Source organism: Mastomys coucha, unplaced genomic scaffold, assembly GCF_008632895.1.
Source record: "Mastomys coucha isolate ucsf_1 unplaced genomic scaffold, UCSF_Mcou_1 pScaffold5, whole genome shotgun sequence".
NCBI classification, from domain to species: domain Eukaryota; kingdom Metazoa; phylum Chordata; class Mammalia; order Rodentia; family Muridae; genus Mastomys; species Mastomys coucha.
The window spans coordinates 72,664,800-72,672,182 of NW_022196911.1; the positions used below are offsets into that span (position 1 = coordinate 72,664,800).

The following is a 7,383-nucleotide window of genomic DNA, read 5'->3' on the forward strand; positions in this document are numbered from 1 at the left end:
GATTTCCCTGTATCCACCATCCTCTCACTCTCCCCAAGCCCGCCCCAAACCTACCACCAATTCAGTGCTGGAGTTTCAGACTCAGCCACCTCTCCCCACTTTTCTGTGTGCCCTAGGGATCCCAGGCTTGTGCAACAAGCATGTCACCCACTGAGCACTTCTCCTGTCTCCCTCCCCTCGCTTGTCATGCATTTAATCACATCTTTGTCACACAACAGTGTCTTTATTATGCTCGAAGGGAGGAAAAGCAGAGCTGCAGAGGGGACATCCCTGTTTTTTCTAGATTTCTGGTGTCGTCTGGTGATAGACCAGTTGGCTGGCGTGTGCAAGGCCTTGGTCCTTCCCAGCTCTGGGAAACAAACCTGGTTCCCGCCCCTCAGGCCTGACTGGCCTTTCGTTGTCTTTGTCCACATTTAAATAGGCAGCAGCAACAAAGTAAGATCATTTTGTCTTCTGCTAAAAGTTTCCTGTCACGGATTGAATCCTTTCCCCCCCCCCCTCGTTCTTTTAAGCTAGGTCTCACCCTAGCCCAGGCTAGCCCTGAGGCGCTAGGATCACAGGTGTGAGCCACCAGGCCTGGTTTGAACTTAAGTTAAATGAAATAAAGAATTCCAACTGGCAACTTGAAAAAGCCCTTCAAGGGCCTGGAAGGGACTAGAAGATACCTCCCCAGGCTGCATCGGGGTCCGCTGCCTCGACTGGTTTGTTTTGGTTTCCTTTGAGAACCAGAAAGAGGGTTAAATAAGCAGATGATTTCTGGTGGTTTCTAGTAGCTGCCTGCTGTGTTTTACAGGGTTGTTTTGAGAATATTTACTTCTGTGTATAGGAGATACACTCCCAGTTCCAAAGAGCCAACTGGCAAGTGAACATTCGAGTGTAGGCAGTAGAGGGCACACCTGCCTGTGCTTGTCTCAAAGTCACCCTCCAGGCTCAACTTTAGTCCCCGCTTTTCAGCCCTGATCTGTTAGAAACTTAGAACTGTTCCTTCCTCCACCTAGGGTTGCACAGTGGGTCTACCCTATAGGAGGTGGGGGTGGGAGTGGGTAAGAAGGACTTGGCCCATTGGGTGGGACCCTGGACCTGTGTGTTACCTTGGGGGAAGAAAAGCTTGTCTCCTCTGGGATCCAGTGGGCTGCAGGACAGCAAGGAACTGTGGTCACATCCGGGAACCTGAGGCAGGCCCTCCATGCAGAGAGTTGAATAAGTATCATTCCAGTAAGCAAGCGCTGGAGCAGAGACGTAGGGCCTCAGCCCCCAAAATAAACAAGTGTCCTCAAGGATGTGAGTGACAGATGAGTTATCTCGGGCTAGGATGCAAAAAGGATGTTTTATGGATGAGGCAGGGTGTCTCCTGCTAGGCCTCCAAGGTTATAGTGTGAAGATATACAAGCATGTTCCAGGGCTCACCCTGGAATAATCTGGGGTCTTGTTAATGTGCCTTCCAACACAGATCTCTGTTTACACGTTCCCAGATGACCATGTGTCTTGACTAAGAAGTCCAAAGCCAGTGAGGCTCCAGCCGTAAGCCTCCAGTCCACCAGGTTGAAAGTCCTGTAAGCCTCCAGTCCACCAGGTTGAAAGTCCTGTAGGCCTTAGTTTTCCTACCTAGAATGTGAAGTAGGAAGCAGAACGGGTCTCACATGTGTTGGAGGCTCAGAAACATCCACCATCATCCACTGTTGCCAGGGTGCTGTTAGCGCTAAGTCCCGCATTGGTTATTCTGTAATCCCCACGTGTAATTTTCATTTTAATCTGCTTCTAAACTGGAGAAGATAAGAGGCTCCAAGCAGCCTGGTCAAAGTCACTCAGCCAGTAAGTGGTGGTGGATCTGGGTTGTCTGTGTAGCTGTGACACATAAAGGAACACCCTGGGTTACAGAACTGTTCGGTGACCAGAGATGGAGGCTGTCTAGATGTGGCTGCTTCTGTCCACTGAAGGAGACTATTCTCACCTCTTTGTGCCAATCCCATCTCCTTTTTTAAATATAAAAATAAGAAAGCCATTCTATTTTTGGCTGTCCTTGGGCATGTCTGGATTGGTCCTGATGTCTCATCCTCTAGAACATACACTGTGTGGAGAAGTTGGAATGCCCTCTTTTTGTTGCCAGGACTGAGTCTTTTTCTTGTGCACAGTAACTGTCCCAAGCTACCCTGAGCAATGCTGCCTACTCATTCTATTGTCTCAGACAAGCACTTCTTTGCATAAGGGGATGGCTGAGGCATCAGAGACCACATCTAAACTAGAGTTTGTTTATACCAAACATCTCTTATGTTACTTGTGGGGGAAGCTGGGGTCCTCATGGCCTCCACCTATAATGCTACTCAACTTAGCATATTCCACAGCCCCTCAGTGGACACAAATGCAAGCCAGCACTTTACACCATGCAGCAGAGGAGGAATCAAAGAAACTCCAAACTCCTATGGCATGAACTCCTATGTGACTCTGGAGTTAGTCTGAGGAATATTGGCAGGCCATGTGTGTGGCTAGTAGGCAGGAATCCCATGTTCCTTGGCTTCTCCCAGAAGTGCCAGCATGGTCCTACATGTGACCATGTAAAAGGATGGTACTGCTGGGCAGAGCTCGTGCCTCTCTGGAGTAGGTCCCATGTTTATTGCCACCAGAGCCGCACAGTTCTGCCAACCTTGATAGGTGCCTTGGAAACTCCCTCCTCCTGCACAAAGAGAGCAAATTGCCACTTGGCTTTGATGACCTGTAATTAATGTTATCTCAGTGTTCCACCCATGATTCAGGCTGAAGGTTTGTTTTGGTTTTGAAAATGGAAATGGAACATCCTGAGAAATGAATTCACTTTGATCTTGACAGGTAAAATCAAAGTATGAAACTCCCAGAATATTTCTTGCTTAGAATGTGCCGATGGCTGGTAAACCCAAAGTCACAGGCATTGCCAGGGGGTTGGGTATTTTATGACTAATGTTATAATTACTTGCTTGTTCAGACACTGGCTCCCCTGGCTACAGATACAGTTTGTGAAAAAGAAAAATGGAGATTTGACCAGAAGTTTAAATAGAAACAGGTTTTCTCTCTCCCTACCCCGCCCCGCCCCCAGCTTCTTTCAGTTCTGAGGAGAGAATCTGAGTCTTAAGGCTCTGAGCATCACCTCAGCCCAGAAACACTTTTTTTTTTAATTTATTTATTTATTATATGTAAGTACACTGTATCTCTCTTCAGACACCCTAGAACAGGGCATCAGATCTTATTACAGAAGGTTGTGAGCCATCATGTAGTTGCTGGGATTTGAACTCATGACCTTTGGAAGAGTTGGAGCTCTTAACACTTTTTAACTAACTAGAGAAACATCGAGAGAATTAGCTGGAAAGGAAGGTTTGAGCAGAAAGTGAACCATCAGCCAGTCAGTCAGCTGCCCCTTGTGATGGGCATTGAAGTCGTGGGGAGGGTGTGGGGTGGGGTGGTGGCAGACTATAGCCTCATAGCTCAGTTGGGTGCTGGGGTACCACACACAACCTGCTACCTGCTCAGCCTGGGATAACAGTGCTTATATGCAGAGGGCAGCTTCTGGGGCATTTTCTGTCCATGGATGAATTCAAAGCTTGCCAGGAGGAGGTCTGCGCTGTAACACTGACCTCCTTTGCCATCTTCCTACCCCAGAGGATAAAAATATCTTTTAGAAAAGCTTTCAGGAGAGAATTCTTAGAAACCAACCTTCTTAACGACTTGTACTTCTCCTCCCTGAACCAGCTTGCTCTCAACCATTGTAATGGGAGGCAGGTGTTGGGAAAGCCAGTGTGGGGCTCTGGACAGTCAGTAAGGCAGGAAGGGAGTCAGGGTACCAACAGCAGCACTATGAGCCTGAGCCAGGAAGGAGACGGGGCTGGGTACCTTCTGGACCCAGGCTGGTAACCAGAAGTTTTCCTCTAGCTGAGAAAGACAGGGGAATGAATTGAAGGGAGCTTGTTTTGTGGCTTCACGGGGCTGTAACTTTGTATCCCAGGTGCTGTGATCAAAAGTAGGGGTGTAACAGAACCCTAGAAATTAAAGCTGAGGGAGAGAGAGAGAGAGAGAGAGAGAGAGAGAGAGAGAGAGAGAGAGAGAGAGAGAGAGAGAGAGAGAGAGAGACCCCTGGGGAGAAGCAACCTGCAGGCTCCTGGTGCCTACGGGATGCTCAGAACAGGTTTATTTTATTTTATTTTTATCAAGTTAGAAAGCTCTGGGCAGATATTTCAGGAAACTAGAGCTTTCTGATGGCTGAGATAAAAATAGAGACTAGGATATTGTCCTTCCAGGAGCTGCTCATTATAGCTGCCAAGAAATGAAGACCATGTCTTAGGGGCTGAGTCCGTGGCATCCTGGGAAATACACCTTGCCCCTGAGAGCTTGGACCCACGTGGCTCTGTCCTTGCTTCGGGATGTCCGAGGGAAAAATACACAGGGAACCTAGAGCGCACTGTTTGGCTCCTGAGGCAATGGCTGCCTCCTCCTCCCTTTCCCAGCGTCTGTCCTCAAGCTTGTCTGTCCTTCATTCCAAGATTTCAATGTGAGAGGATACAGAGAGGTTGCTCCAGGCAAGACAAAGGAGTAAGGGGCCAAGTGTGAGCAGTTGCTGTCAGCTCCATGTCATCCTTACACCTGGAAACGATTTCTACACCCACTACTTGGTCTCTAAGGTTCTTCCATGTTTAGTGTAGAAAACCAAGTTTAAGTTCAACATAGTTTTGTCTTTAATTATATGGGATATCTCAGCATTCTCTGTCTCTGTCTCTGTCTCTGTCTCTGTCTCTCTCTCTCTCTCTCTCTCTCTCTCTCTCTCTCTCTCTCTCTCTCACACACACACACACACACACACACACATTAAAGACCTGATGAGTAGATACTTTAAAAAAAAAAGATTTATTTTATTTATTTTATGCGTATGAGTACACTAGCTGTACAGATGGCCGGGAGCAGTGTGTGACTGCTGGGAATTGAACTCAGGACCTCTTGCCGGCCTGGCTCATTCTGGCCTAGCTTGCTACAGTGTAGTTGATTGTAGCTGTCTTCAGAGGTCAGATCTCATTACTGGTGGTTGTGAGCCACCATCTGGTTGCTGGGATCTGAACTCAGGACCTTTGGAAGAGCAGTCAGTGCTCTTACCCGCTGAGCCATCTCGCCAGCCCGATGAGTAGATACTTACGGCAGATTTGTGGTTATGTTTGAAGTTTGCCAGGGCTGGGCTTTAGCATAGTGGTAAAGCACATATGTAGCATGTGTAAAGTCATGGTCAGATCTCTAGCACCCCAAAGAAAAAAGTCCTTACTAAGTCTAGTTGAGGAGGTGACAAAGCAGAGCTGGTGGAGGCTGGACTCCGGCATATGTGAGCAGGATGAGGTTCTGTCTGCGCGGATGGGTCTGCCTAGTGACGTTTGCACTCTTGAGTTTGAGGTAGGATGAGAGTCAAAGAGCCAGGCAAGGTAGACTCAAAGATATGTTCATACATATACATACATCTATGCATGCATACCCTACCTACATGTAACCGAATCATCCTTTGTTGCTCCAAATATTTTTGGCAACAATTGATCCTTTTAAAACATAAATTTTTAGTCAGGTGGCGGTGGCGCACGCCTTTTTTTTTTTTTCACCCTCTCCCCTCCCCCCTGCCCCCCCCACACGCCTTTTTAATCCCTGTACTCAGGAGGCAGAAGCAGGTGATCTCTGAGTTCAAGAGCAACCTGGTCTATAGAGTTCCAGGATAGTCAGAGCTACACAGAGAAACATTGCCTCAAAAAAACAAAAAGAAAGGAAAAAAAAAAAAACCTAGATTTTTCTACTTTGCTTTAAAAAAAAAAAAAGAGAGAAAAACCAGTTGAACACAAAACTCTAATTACTCTCACCACCTGGTGTTTGTATCTAATCTTTGACAATATTTATATCCACAGTATGCTCAGGCTTTTTCGGTGTGTATGTATGTGTGTAAAACTCCGCATCCTAAGCAAATGCTCTATTACTTAGATACATACCTAGCCCCCCACAGTGTTTTTGATTTCACATCCATCTGTATAGTGAGTTATGGAGCTATACAGAAAGTTATGACATAGCTCTTGTCATAGCTCATGTCAAGTACTTGCCCAGTGTGCAGAGTCCTACGTTCAATCGCCAGTGCGGCATAAAACAGGCCCGGTGGTGCTCACACATGATTCTAGCAATCAGAGGTAGAAGCAGAAAGGTCAGAGAAGTTCAGTGCCATCCTGACCTTCGTGGTAAGTTCAAGGCCAGCCTGAGCTTTTTGACTCCCTGTCAAAGAAGAAAAGGAAAGAGTAAAACCCTGAAAACCCTAGCAGGTAAGAACAGAGCACTGACTCTCGTCCCTCAGTGGGCTTTTGAGGTCGACATGGGGTCTCTGCCATCGTGAGCAGTGCTGAGAGTCCATTTCTAGAAAGGCATGGCATCTCAAAGCAGAGGCATAGTGTAGTTCCTGTACCGCCGAGAGCGTGAAAGAAAGAGACCTGGAAGGTCTTGGCTGCTTCTAAGTTTATAGCAGGCAGGAGGTTTAAAGTCCAACGGGACTCATATTCCTACTCCACGTGTAGAAATCTCATCCTCAGTCCAGAAGAGAGAGCCCAGCTCCTTCCCTGGGCCTCATCTGGGCAGTGAAGTGAAGGTACAGCCTTCCACAGGGGCACGTGAGCACAGGGTCACCAGGCATGCCTGGGCTCAGTGGCCCGCACACTCTTCACCCTGAGCCCCTGGATGAGCGCTCGGGCGTGCTCATACACGGCTGTGTTCATGGCTGCAGTGATAAGTGGCTTAGCCCCAGAAGTATGAATGGTGAGGAGCGGTGACAGACATGGCCCCCTGGGACCTGCAAAGGCTCTGTGGAAAGGCTGACAGGTGGATCCTGGGGGTGGAGGGGTGGAGGGGTGCTGGACACAGCTACAAGGCAGCTGGAATCTTCCTGGAGCCAGCCTGGAAGGGTGAGAAAGGACCCAGATACAGGGCTTCAGGCGCCCCCCAAAGGTGGTGTTTGCCTCTTGCTTCCTCTTTAGACCACCTCAGTGCTCCCTTTAAGGGATGGAAAGGACTGTCTCTCCTGGCTGGCAGGCAGAAGGTATGGCTGGGTTGCTGTTTGCAGGCATGGTATCCAGGACTCGTTGGCTCTGTAGGGAAGCTCTCCTGACATTCCTCTGGGTTACTGATAAACTACAGGGGGCATGTGCATCCCTCTAAATGACGCAAGTGCTGGTCCTTAAGTAGAACTCGTGTGCAGTCTTGGTGATTTGCTATTTTTGTTTTGTTTCCTTTTCAGATTACTTGGCAGTGATTTGACTCCCTCTATTTGTTGAAAAGTTTAGTTGATTTTATTGACCTTGAGCAAATGGGCTGGTTTATAGATTAGAGCATTTGTCTTCCCCCCCCCCCCCTTTTTTT

The 7,383-nt window shown here is 47.9% G+C and overlaps 1 protein-coding gene across 2 annotated transcripts in view; it reads left to right on the top strand.

Annotated features, from left to right (window-relative positions):
- Slc6a4 (solute carrier family 6 member 4) overlaps positions 1 to 7,383 on the top strand; it is a 36,307-nt gene that overhangs the window by 5,172 nt on the left and 23,752 nt on the right. The gene's annotated exons all lie outside the window — the stretch shown is intronic.